The sequence below is a fragment of the Saimiri boliviensis genome, chromosome 2 (assembly GCF_048565385.1).
Source record: "Saimiri boliviensis isolate mSaiBol1 chromosome 2, mSaiBol1.pri, whole genome shotgun sequence".
NCBI classification, from domain to species: Eukaryota; Metazoa; Chordata; class Mammalia; order Primates; family Cebidae; genus Saimiri; species Saimiri boliviensis.
The window spans coordinates 9,303,819-9,317,187 of record NC_133450.1 but is presented as its reverse complement, the minus strand read 5'-3'; the positions used below and the strand labels follow the sequence as shown (position 1 = coordinate 9,317,187).

General features: G+C 37.1%; 1 protein-coding gene across 5 annotated transcripts in view; it reads left to right on the top strand.

Moving 5' to 3' along the window:
* The window catches only part of GLCE (glucuronic acid epimerase), a 97,017-nt gene that overhangs the window by 62,142 nt on the left and 21,506 nt on the right, over positions 1-13,369 (top strand). The window lies entirely within an intron of this gene.

The following is a 13,369-nucleotide window of genomic DNA, read 5'->3' as shown; positions in this document are numbered from 1 at the left end:
CCAGGAAAAATTAATGAAAACAGTCTAATGACTAAATCTATTCTGGTGAAACTTTGTACTTTCCCTTGTTAAAATCATCGTCATCATCATCATCAGTCATCCAGGAAGGTAGAAAAACAAGAAAACATACAAGTTGTTCACAAGGGGAGAAAATGTGGACTAGCTCTAGATTGATTGTTCTTACAATGAAACATCAGCTTATTCTTAACAATGAAACACCAGCTTGTTCTTACCATTAAACAGTTGAGCAGTGTATACAGACTTCTGTAGGCAATTTGGACCCCAAAATTCTTTATTCAGCCAAGTTGTTTGATGAAGAAGCAACACATATTTTCAATTCTGCAAGACTTCAATATATATACCACCCACCCACCTACCCTTCCAAAAGAATTATTTCTAAACATACTGTAGCTAACTGAGACATTCTTCAACATACAGGCAAAAGCCAAAACTTACAAATTTTTTCCAAGCGTGACTTTAGGGTTTAGCTAACTCCTGAATCACTGCCTTGTAAATTGATTCAAGAGCTAACTAAAGTCATTCTCACTGGAGCATAAATTAATTATTCTGCAAGAATCAATATGCTAATGACCTTAATTTTCAGAATTGCCCAAGATAGTTCTGAGTTTGGGCAGCATATATGTTTCCACTTGAACATAGTACCTACTTAATGCATATGGTATATTACAGTGATTCTCAAAGCGTGATCCCCTGACCAGGAGCATAGGTTTTACCGGAACTTGGTAGAAAAGCAGGTTCTTAGGTCTCTACCTAGATTTCGTAAATCAGAAACTGTGGAGTTTGGGAACAGCAATCTATGTTTGAACAAGCCTTCTAGGTAATTCTGATGCCCAGTGAAATTTTAGAACCAGTTATATTGGTTCTCAAAACCAAATTAATCATCAGAATCACTTGTGAAGACTTTGAAACATCTTTTGTCAGCCCAGATGAGACTTAATTATCTGGATTTGGAAATCGCTGATCTGATAAAGCTTAGAACCAAAAGACCTAAATTCTATTCTTCATGCCACCTTATCAGTTTGGACAAGCTGTTTAATATCACTGAACGTCAGTATTTTCTGTTGTAAAATAGCACTCACTTTCCTGACCATTTCATTGGATTGTTACAGAAATTAAATGAAGAGATGAGTACAAAAGTACTTTGCAGTGTAGATAAGGAAATCCATAGCTGTAAGTTCATTATCCTGTGTTTGAAAAGGGCCTCGCTTAATGGTTGTTAATATTCTCTTAGAGACCATTATATACTATCTGTGTTGGACTTCAGTAAAGTGCTCTGCCCATATAGCTCTTTCTAGCATCTTTCCCTTTCCTAACTAAACTATCAGCCATACTACTTTTTATTTGATTTTCAAATTCAGTTATTATATTTATTTTATTTTTTTAAAATTTTACCACCTTTTCAATGTGGGTTTGTTTTCAGTTGCTTTCTATATATTCAAGTCTTGTATGTTCAAGGTTCTAAGTTATTTGAGAGCAGAGATTGTACTGTATATATTTTGTATTTTCCTCAGTATCAGATCTGAGGCTAAGCTGTTTATCTATATATCTATGTACTATAGATATATAGTAATACTAAGTAAAATGCTTCATTCATTGAATTTAGTCCATTCATTAGCTCATTGCCATTAACTGTTGTAGGAATTTATGAGGATTTTCTTTCTCCATTTCATCAATTTAGTGCTTTGATACAAGCAGCTTTCCTTCTAGTAGTATGAAAAGTTTGTTGGTCTGGAACCACTCAACATATGTACTTCTTAACATTTTTTAAATTCACCATATTATTCTTTCTGCCTGGTTTATGGTTGCTGAAGTTAAAAAAACTGGAGCTGGGTGTGGATTACAGGCATAAACTGGAGCTTATGCCTGTAATCTAGCATTTGGGAAGCCGAGGCACAGGGCATTGCTTCAGTTCAGGAGTTCAAGACCAGTCTGGGAAACACTGAGACTTCATCTCTACACAAAATGAAAATAAAAATTATCTAAGCATGGTGGTGTGCGTCTGTAGTCCCAGCTACTCAGGAGGCTAAGGCAGGAGGATCACTTGAGCCCAGGAGATTGAAGCTACAGTGAGCTATGAACATGGCACTGCAGTCCAGCCTGGGTGACAGAGTGAGAGACCTTGTCTCAAAAAAACAAGAAAGAAAGAAAATTGGAATTGCTTTGGTGTCCTGTTAGGGGTAAACGAAGATTTTCCCACAAAAGTATGTCAAGTAGAAGGCCCAGTAGGCTTAGAATATGAATTTCCACACCCTGAGCTAATAGAAGCCACCAGGTAGCCTCAGGTCTCCTTATAAGTAAAAGTAAAGCACAATAACCACGAATATGTCTTCCCCCAGCTTCTCAGTTCTGTTTTGCATTTTTTCTTTCACAGCTTCAAAGCCAATTTATTGGCTGGGCTCAGTGGCTTACATCTGTAATCCCAGCACTTTGGGAGGCCAAGATGGGAGGATCCCTTGAGCCCAGGAGTTCAAGACCAGCCTGGGCAACATAGTGAGACCCTCCCCCACATCTCAAAAACAAAAACAAGAAAAAGCTGATTTGTGTTGAGGCACCCGGGCAAGTAAATTTGATCTTTGATGTCAGTGGTGATTTTTCATTCTAAGGGCAATTACACTCTGTATTCAAGATTATATGTTCTTGCCAGAAATTAAACTAAGTAGAAAAAAAATGTTAAAGTCTTTTATTCGGCTTGATTTCTTTTATTTTTTTTTGCTATGGCTAATAAAAAGACAGTTATAGAGTAAAATAATTTTTTTTCTTTTAAAAAGACAGTCTTATGTTACCCAGGCTGGTCTCGAACTCCTGGCTTCAAGCCATCCTCCCACCTTGATCTCCCAAAATGCTGGGATGACAGTTGTGAGCCTTCATGCCCAGCCAAAAAAACAGCTTTATCTTTAGATTCGTCTTTTTTACATCCTAATTTCTTGTACTAATGTTAGTTACTCTTATATATACTGCCACCTTGGGGCTTTTAGGACACCAATACATTTTCAAAACCTCAGATTAACATGGGGAAAGTTTTGCTTCAATGAGCTATACCATAACATCACAATAATTATTAACAGAAATAAGGCATTATAATGCATATGTAAGCTATTGCTGGATTTATGGGGCCACTGAGGATCCTGTTTTCAAGAGGTTGATTATTCTGATCCACCTGGGGACCAGGTAGCTTTGTTAGAATATATATATATATATATATACACACACACACACACACACACACATAGCATTCACAATCATGACTCTCATTTCTGTCCTTTTCTAATATTAATTAGAATTAATTATTAATTAATTAATAATTAATTAATTAGATTTCAAGAAAATTCAGAAATTTCAGTAGCTTCATTCAGAAATGCTAATAGGTTTTTAGAATAATTAGATAACTTTTCCTAAAATTGTATGTACCTGTGTGAACTGTTGATTTAAGGTAAAATTAAACTATAGCCAAAACAAGACCTGTGAATGTCTGAATTCAGTTCATAATCTAGTAACTTGTTATAAGTTAAAATCTTCTGGAGAAGGGAAGTATTCAGCTTCTGAAATATAATATTTATGTATCTGTTCTAAGATACCCTGTGACATATCAAGAGCACAGGTTTTGGAATCAGACTAAAAAAATGGAGTTAAAATACCATTCCTAATACTAGTTATGTGAATCATCAAATGATCGTGTGGCTTCAGGTAAATTACTTAACACCACAACACCTCAGTTTCATCATCTGTAAGTAGGGAATGCACAAATTTTTTTTATCAGATTCAAGTTCTCATCTTGGCTTTGTTCCTGTCCTTTTCCTTTAGTAAGTCTTTTTCTTATGCCTTAGTCTTTTCATTTCTGAAATTCAAATAATATAATTTACTATAAGAATACACTGGAGATACAGGAGGTTGTCTAGATCACCATAATGTAAATATAACAATAAAGTAACTCATACACATTTTTTGGTTTCCTAGTGCGTATAAAAGTTATATTTAGTCTATACTGTAGTCTGTTAAGTGTAGAATAGCATTATGTCTAAAAAATATACAGACCTGGCTAGGCGCAGTAGCTCACACCTGTAATCCCAGCACTTTGGCAGGCCAAGGCAGGTGGATCACTTGAGGTCAGAATTTCAAGACCAGTCTGGCCAACATGGTGAAACCCTATCTCTACTAAAAATACAAAAATTAGTCAGGGATGGTAGCAGGCACCTGTAATCTCAGCTACTCAGGAGGCTGAGGCACAAGAATCGCTTTACAAAATGTATTTCTTAAATACTAAGAATTGAAAGTTTGCTGGGCACGGTGATACCTATAATCCCAACACTTTGGGAGGGCAAAGTGGGCAGACCATGAGTTCAGGAGTTCAAGACCAGCCTGGCCAACAAGGTAAAACCCCGTTTCTACTAAAAATACAAAAATTAGCTGGGCATGGTGGTGCATCCCTATAATCTCAGCTTCTCAGGAGGCTGAGGCAGAAGAATCGCTTGAACCTGAAAGGCGGAGGTGAGCCAAGATAGTACCACTGTACTCTAGCCTGGGCAATAGAGCAAGACTCCATCTAAAAAAAAAAAAAATGTGAAAGTCAAATTGCTTTTTGGTATATGGACTGCAGAATGGATGTTGTGTTAGCAAGCATGGATACAGTATTAATCTCCTTGTATGTCTCCATCAGAGCTCTTAGGTGACCAGGTGTATCATCAATGGACAGTAATATTTTGAAAGGAATCTTTTGTCTGAGTAGTAGGTCTCAACAGTGGGCTTCAAATATTCAGTAAAGCATGCTGTAAACAGATGTGCCATCATCCAGGCTTTGTTCTTCTATTTATAGAGTGCAGGCAGAGTAGATTTAGCATAATTCTTTTTTTTTTTTTTTTTTTTGAGACGGAGTTTCGCTCTTGTTACCCAGGCTGGAGTGCAATGGCGCGATCTCGGCTCACCGCAACCTCTGCCTCCTGGGTTCAGGCAATTCTCCTGCCTCAGCCTCCTCAGTAGCTGGGATTACAGGCACGCGCCACCATGCTCAGCTAATTTTTTGCACCATTAGTAGAGACGGGGTTTCATCATGTTGACCAGAATGGTCTCGATCTCTTGACCTCGTGATCCACCCGCCGCGGCCTCCCAAGGTGCTGGGATTACAGGCTTGAGCCACCGCGCCCGGCCAATTTAGCATAATTCTTAAGGGCTCTAGTATTTTCAGAATTACGAAGGAGTATTGGCTTCAACTTAAAGTCCCCAGTTGCACTAGCACCTAACAAGAGTCAACTGGTGCTTTGAAGCCAGGCATTGACTTCTCTCTAGCTATGAAAGTCCTAGATGGCATCTTCTTCTAATAGAAGACTGCTGTGTCTGCATTGAAAATCTGTTTAGTGTAGCTGCTTTCATCATTTATCTTAGCTAGAGCTTCTGAATAACTTGCTGCAGCTTCTACATCAGCACTTGATGCTTTACCTTGTACCTGATAAACCAGCCTCTGCTAGCTTCCAACTTTTCTTCTGTGGCTTCCTCATCTCTCTCAGCCTTCATAAAATTGAAGAGGGTTAAGGCTTTGCTGTGGATTATTAGCCTTTGGCTTAAGGGAATATCATGGCTGGTTTGACTTTAAGATCGCCGCGATTTTCTCCATATCGACCATAAGGCTGTTTCACTTTCTTATCATTTATGTATTCCCTAGAGTAGCATCTTCAACTTCCTTCAAGAACTTTTCCATTGCTATCACAACTTGGCTGTTTGGCACAAGAGGCCAGGCTTTTAACCTATTTTGGCTTTAGATATGCCCTCCTCACTAAGCTTAATGATTTCAAGCTTTTTTTTTTTTTGAGTGAGAGACACATGGCTCTTCCTTTCACTTGAATACTTACCAGTCACTGTACAGTTATTAATTGGCCTAATGTTCATATTGTTTTTATCTCAGAAAATAGCAAGGCCCAAGGAGAAGATGAGAAACAGGAAACAGCTGGTCATTGCAGCAGTCAGAGCACACACATTTGTCAATAAAGTTTGCAGTCTTATGTGAGTGCAGTTCATAGTAACCCAAAACAGTTACAATGGCAACATCAAAGATCACTGATCACAGATCACCATAACAGATATAATTATGAGAAAATACCAGAAATACTATGAGAATTCAGTAACACAAAGCATGTCCATATATACCCCCTACTCAGTTTTTGTGGGATCTTTTTCCCAGAAATACAACCTTACTTGAAGTATTATGAGCACTTGTATCAGAGATCATTTTAATTTTGTTACTAAATAAGTAAAGTGGACTAGCAAAATTTCCTTCCTGTTTTGTCTTACTGTTGTGAGTAGCTGCCATAGAATTCTACTTGTTCATATTACTGGAAGGGTCCTAACAACCAAACATATTAGGCAATTCTCCTTTGAGTTACATCTATCCCTGGATATTTAACCATTTGACTGTGTAATTTAAATCTTGGTCTATTAAGCAATAAACAGATGGAACATTACTAACAGCAGTAATTAAATTGTAAATGTGTTTTAAAGTTGGCCAATATACAGCATCACAATCCATATTCTGTTATGTCAGTTATGTTCATTTTTATTTGGATTACGATTTCTGAATACCCAAATATTGGAAAGAAAACAAAGCCATCTTGTTGAAATGTCTGTCTTTTTTTTTTTTTTTAATTATATAGGCCAAGTGCTTGCTTGCTTGCTTGCTTTCAAGAAAGGAAGGAAGGAAAGGAGGACGCAACAGAGAGGAAAGAATATTTAACAGTGTTCATTTATTCAGCAAACCTTTAATTAATGTCTACTGTGAGCTAGGCAAACTTTTTTTTTTTTTTGAGATGGAGTCTCTGTTGCTCAGGCTGGAGTACAATGGCGATCTGAGCTCACTGTAACCTCTGCCTACTGGGTTCAAGGGATCTCAGCCTCCCAAGTAGCTGGGACAACAGGTGTGTACCACCACAGCCAGTGATCCTCCTGCCTTGGCCTCCCAGAGTGCTGGGATTACAGTCATGAGCCAAGCTAGGCACATTTCTAAGTATTGGGGATAAAACAGTGACCAGGAGAAGCAAAACCCCAACCCTCATGGAACTTACATTCTAGTGGATTGGGGATGAATAATGTAAATGTGTAATATGTGAAATGGTGATAAATGCTATGAAGAAAAATAAAACTGAGTAAGGACCTAGAGAATGATGGGGCAAGAACTGCTATTTTAGATAAGGTGGTCAGGGAAGCCCTTTCTAATACATTGGCATTTAAGCAGTGACCTGAATGAAGTGAGAGAGCCATCCAAATGGATATCTGTGGAAATAGAGTGCTAGGCAGTGGGAATGACAAGCGCAAATACCCTGGCATAGGAGCATGCTTAGCTGTCAATCATCAGTTCATTCTATCTGGAAGCTTTTCTTAACACCTTAAAAGGGTAAGGTGTTTTATAGAATAATCTACATACCTTTTTTTTTGCAGTTCTTAAATCATAGCATTATTATTTTTTATGTCTGCTAATCTGTCCTTTAGGGACACGGATAATGCCTTACCCACCAGATAGTAGCTGCTGAACAAATATTGATTGAACCAGTCAGTGAGTTTGATTATTTGTTGAATACCTACTATTTCTTCTTACTCAGTATCAAGAAATTATTTTTTTTTATCAGAGTAAGCATTTTTCTCAATCAAGGAATTATAGGAAACATAAATAGTTAGATATATAAGTAAATAAGAGAAATAATAGGCAGGAAAACCTTGGCCTACATTATTCAAAGGAAAAAAAGCCAGTAACAATGTAAGTGAATTATTTTTAAAACCTGTTGAAAGGTTGTTCTTTACTGAAATACAACCTTCATATTTTGAAAGCTCATGATGGTATCCATAGTTCCTGATATTTAGTGAATTACTCTAATAGTTACTTGAAGTAATTAGGAAAATAAATCTGAAAAGTAAAGTATCACAGAAAAGGTCTTTGAATTGCAAATTGCTTTAGAATAGAACAATTTGCTTTCCCCAAAACCCCTAAAAGTTATAATTCACTTTTCATAATTTTTAACTATTTCTACAAAGAAATTATCCTAGTTTCTTTATGAAGCTTACTGCATGATATTTTCTGTTTTAGATCTCCAGCATTATAAGACCTCATGTTTATTGGATTCTGTTTCTAATGAAATAAATCTTTAGGGTCAGCAGTAGGTGAGGTTTCAAGATTTTTTATTTTATTTATGAGTTTTTCATTTGTTTTTTTTTTACCTGAAACATCAATCTATTTTGTGGATGTGGCAAAAGCTTCAAAATAAGTAGGAAGCTTCTCACCACTCAAGGTTACCATCATTTATATCTAGCAGAATGTCAGTGCAATCTACTTAAAATTTCGATGCCTGTGGTCAGTTTTTTATAATTTGCCAACATTATAATGAAATTACCAAGTTTCTCTTTAGATAAGCCTGTTTTTTAGTTAATACTATATGTCTACACTCAAGAGATTTCCTTCTCTTCATCCTCCTTCCATCTCCCTAATCATCCCCATCCCCCCAAAAAAGCCAGTGCTCATTTGAAAGCTAAGTCTTTCTACAAATTTTTAACTTACATTTTTTTCTTTCAGTATTTTAACAAATTTGACCTTTCCCTTTTTAGCTTTTCATTTTTTTTTAAGAGATGGAATCTTGCTATGTTGCCCAGGCTGGAATACGGTGACTGTTGACAGGTGCAATCCCGCTACTGATCATCATGAGAGTTTTGACTTACTCCATTTCCAGCCTGGGCTGGTTCACCCCTCCTTAGGCAACTTGGTGGTCGTCTACTCCTGGGAGATCATCATATTGATGCCAAACTTAATGTGGACACCTGATCGGCATAACACCCTGTAGCCCAGAACTCCTAGGCACGAGTGATCCTCCTACCCCAGTCCCAAGTAGCTGGGACTGCAGGCACATGCCATTTTTTTATAGTTAAAAAAAAGTAAGCATAATCATGGAAAATTAGAAAATAAAGATGTTCATATACATTGTTTATTTAAAACAAGATAATACTAAATGTGCTATTTATAATCTATTTTTTTCAGTTAACAATCTTCATTTCAATATCTTTCCATTTTATCAAGTCCATTGTTGAATTTCTCAGCCTAGGACCAAGTTTCACATCTGGTTATATGTACCTAAGTCTCTTCAAAAAAAAAAAAAAAAAACCCAGTCCTCTCTTTTTTTTTTTTTTTTTTTTTGTATCACTAATTGAATTGAGAAGAAAGGACCAGCTGTTCTGCAGAATGTCTTACCTGCCAGATGTGTCTGATTGCTTCCTCCTTTAACTTTTTCCTCTATCCTTTGTATTCCCTGTTAGCCAGAGATTAAGTTTTAAGTCCTGAGAGATCCAAGTGAAACACTTTGGGCTGGAATATATGATAAGTGATATATTTCTTATTATGACTTATCAGGAGACAGCGTCTGGATGGGTCACAGTTAAGGAGACTGAAGTTGACCACTGAATTAGGATATGACTATCTGATCCTTTCCCTGGCAAGTTTAATCTTTTTCTTCTTTCAACTAGAAAATAATGTATTTGGTATTACTTTGCACAGTGTGAATCTAGGTCATGGCAAACACATATCTGCATTTAGCACTTGCCTGGATCTGTAATTTCATGAGGAATTATGTAATGCTAATTTTCTGATTTTTAAAAATTTTACTTCTTATTATTAGATAGTCTTTTGTCAAATAGAGTACTTTATTGACTAGGGTTATTGATTTGTTCCAAAATATAGTTGCTCCTACAAAGACAAGATAAGTAAAAAAATTTTTTTACTCTGTGGCCAATTTTCATCAGCTCAGAAGATTATATAAATTTTTTGTTATATTTCTCCTTTTTAAATATTATTGTAGATACATGGATTTGTATTGCTTCAGTGTGTTTCAGTCTGCTTTTTGACACCCTAGATTTTGATCTCATTGGTAGTTGAAAATTTGTTTTCTGGTGTGGCAAGGTATCCCATCCCTAGTCCTGGGCTTACTCATTTCTTTAAGAAGCCCTGAGTGTCTTTAGTAATGAATGGCATCAGACAATAAAACCTGGACATAAGGATTATTGAAAGTTTTTAAATTTGATTTTGCTTTACTTTCCCATCATGTGGTTTGTCATATTGGTAGCTGTGTTAGTCTGTTCTTGCATTGCTATACAGGAATGCCTGAGACTGGGTAATTTTTTTTTTTTAAAAAAAGGTTTAATTGGCTCACCATTATGCAGGCTATACAGGCATGGTGCCAGCATCTGCTCAGCTTCTGGGGAGGTCTCACAGAACTTTTACTCATGACAAAAAGCAAAGCAAGAGCAGGCAGGTCACATGGCCGGGGCAGGAGCCAAGGAAGTGTAAGCAAGGTACCACATACTTTTAAACAACCAGATCTCATGTGAACTCATTCATCACCAAAGGGATGGCACTAAGGCAGTCAAGAAGGATGCACTCCCAATGATCCAAACACCTCCCACCAGATCTCACTTCCAACACTGACGATTACATTTCAACATGAGATTTGGGAGGGGACAAATATCCAAACTATGTCAGCAGCCTTGCTCTGTAAGCAAGGTTACTGTCATTCGAGTAGTGGAGGAAGGATGCTTCTTAAAGATAGGATAAAAAGCTTTCTGTTTCTATTTTAATTGGTTAAAATGTTAGGCATAGCTGACAGATTACTTAGCTGTTGACATATAAGTGTTTTAAATGAAGGATTTAAAAAAAAAAAAAAAACACCATTTAGTGTTATCAGTTTGCCCCCAATACAATATAAGGAAATCCTCAATTTATATGACTTCTAAAGTTTTGCTTGTTACACGCTTTGATTTTTTTTTTTTTTTTTGAGACGGAGTTTCGCTCTTGTTACTCAGGCTGGAGTGCAATGGCGCGATCTCGGCTCACCGCAACCTCCGCCTCCTGGGTTCAGGCAATTCTCCTGCCTCAGCCTCCTGAGTAGCTGGGATTACAGGCACGCGCCACCATGTCCAGCTAATGTTTTGTATTTTTAGTAGAGATGGGGTTTCACCATGTTGACCAGGATGGTCTCGATCTCTTGACCTCGGGATCTACCTGCCTCAGCCTCCCAAAGTGCTTTTTTTTAGCATTTAACATTTTTTTTATAGTAATAATGCCGATGATGAAATGAATTATTCCAGTTAATAGGGTTAAAAATGTATTACTGGGTTTCAGCTCTTAAAATCTGTATTCACCTCCTTTCCCTTCTGATGCCCCACCAAAATAAAATGTCTAAAAATGAGAAATGAAGAAACCAGTAACAATAAATAGAAGGACTACCCAAAGATGATCGTTGAACAGATTTCAGAATCTCTATTTGAGTACCAGTAGGCCCAACTTTCCTTCCTTCCTCATACCTCTCTCACCCCTGCACTTGGATACAGGTAGCTGGCAAGAATCCCAGGCAAACACTAGGCAGATTTTCTTTAGAGAGCATGAGAAAGACGAAAGCTTCTAAAGTGAGTGCTATGTTCATGTAACAAAAGAGAAAACACAATCCTCTTTCTGGCATTTGAAAGGTCTGCTGGCTATCCACCCACTCACCCTGTAGAAACACTGCCAGTCAGCTTATGTCCAGCCCACACAGAGTTCCCTCTTTTTATCCCCTCCAAGGGAATAATATAGCCAAAATCAGACTGTCTTCAAAATAACACAGGAAATCTATGTTCGCTAATGAATCATTCTCTCTTAAATGTGAATGAGTAACCAAAGATCATCAGGCATGGTGGAAAAAACTAATGGCATGAAAGACTAAATAACCAGGAAAATTGCCAGTGTAAAAAGTAAAACTAATCAGAAGGAACTTTATTTTTTTTAAAGAACAAGAAGTCATCTAATATATTCAGAGATCCAAGAAGCTACTGTATCCATTAAACAAGAATAGGAGGACACAAGTTTTTTGGTTGCATGGACACACCAAGCGCTGATATAGGGAATCAAACATGACACTGTGACATAACTGCAGAATTCCTAGGATAAAAAAAGACCCAGAAAGAAATCACACGCATAGTAACAAGAGACTGAAATCAAAACCCTTATTAATAACTCTTAATGATTTAAGACAGCAAAGTATTGCCTACAACATTTAGAAAGAAAATAATATGCAACCATGGATTCAATATCCTGCCAAACTATTAATCAAGGGTAAGAGCAGAATACAGTTGTTTTCAGACACAGAGTGTGCAAAGTTTGCTTCCTTTGGAAGTAAAATAAATGAATGAATTACATATTCACCACCAATTTCTTGAGAAACAGAAATTTAGCACTTGATTTTTTATTAAAAATATCTCATTGATGCCAAAAAGATTGAGGAGAAAATGAGAAGGGGGGATTAAAAACAATAAAATTAGTTGATTCACACCATACAATGAATTACAGAGCTACTGTGGCAAATGGCAATGAAACTACTCCCTTTACTCTTAGCAGGCTGAAACTTATATTATACATAGAACTATCCATAATTTCCCATGTTTTCCAATCATCCCAGCAATAGGTGACCCAGGACTACTTGCATTGTGATCACAACAAGCTGATATACCATATGGCCAGAAGGAGTGGCAGCATCAGATTTTCCTCCCATCAAGACTGGAATGACATGATCTGACTTAAATTTAAGAGCATCATTCTGACTGCTGTGTTGAGAATAGACTTGAGGGTGGAGTAGTAGGGTAAGGGTAGAAGGAGAGAGACCAGTTTGAATATCCCTGCTGTGTTCCAGGAAAAAGACAACAATGGTTTCTGACATGGTAGTAACAATGTAGTTGGTTAAAAGAGGTCAGATTCTGGGTATAGTTTGAAGGCAAAGCCAACAGAATTTCTGATGCACTGGATATTGAGTGATAAGAAAGGATCAAGATTTTTAACCTGAACAGTAGGAAGGGAGGAACAGATTGAGGAAGACATTGGGAGTTAAGTTTTATATGTTATTTCAGAAATTTATTTATTTGACCTCCAAATAAAGATATATGTATTTGGAGATATATATAGATGTATCTGAATATAGGTATCCACCTCTGAAGAAAGGTCTGGCCTGGTGAGAGAATTTGGGGATAGTCAGCCTGGTATTTAAAGGCATGAGATTGGGTGAGATCAAAGTGAACAGAGATAAAGAAGTCAAAAGACTGAGACCCTAAGGTACTCGTACATTTAAGAATTAGGGAGATGAAAAGGAAGACTCAAAGACGACTGAGGAAGGACAGCTAGTGAGATAATAGGAGAACCAAGAGAGAATGGTGCCCTAGAAACCATGGGAAGAAAATATTTCAAGAAGGAAAGAATCATTGACTATATTATGCCGTTAAGAGGTCAAGTAGGATGAGCACTAAAAATTCACTGTTGGATTTAGCAACATGGATGTTGGTATTTTCCTTGAAAAGGTCTACTATG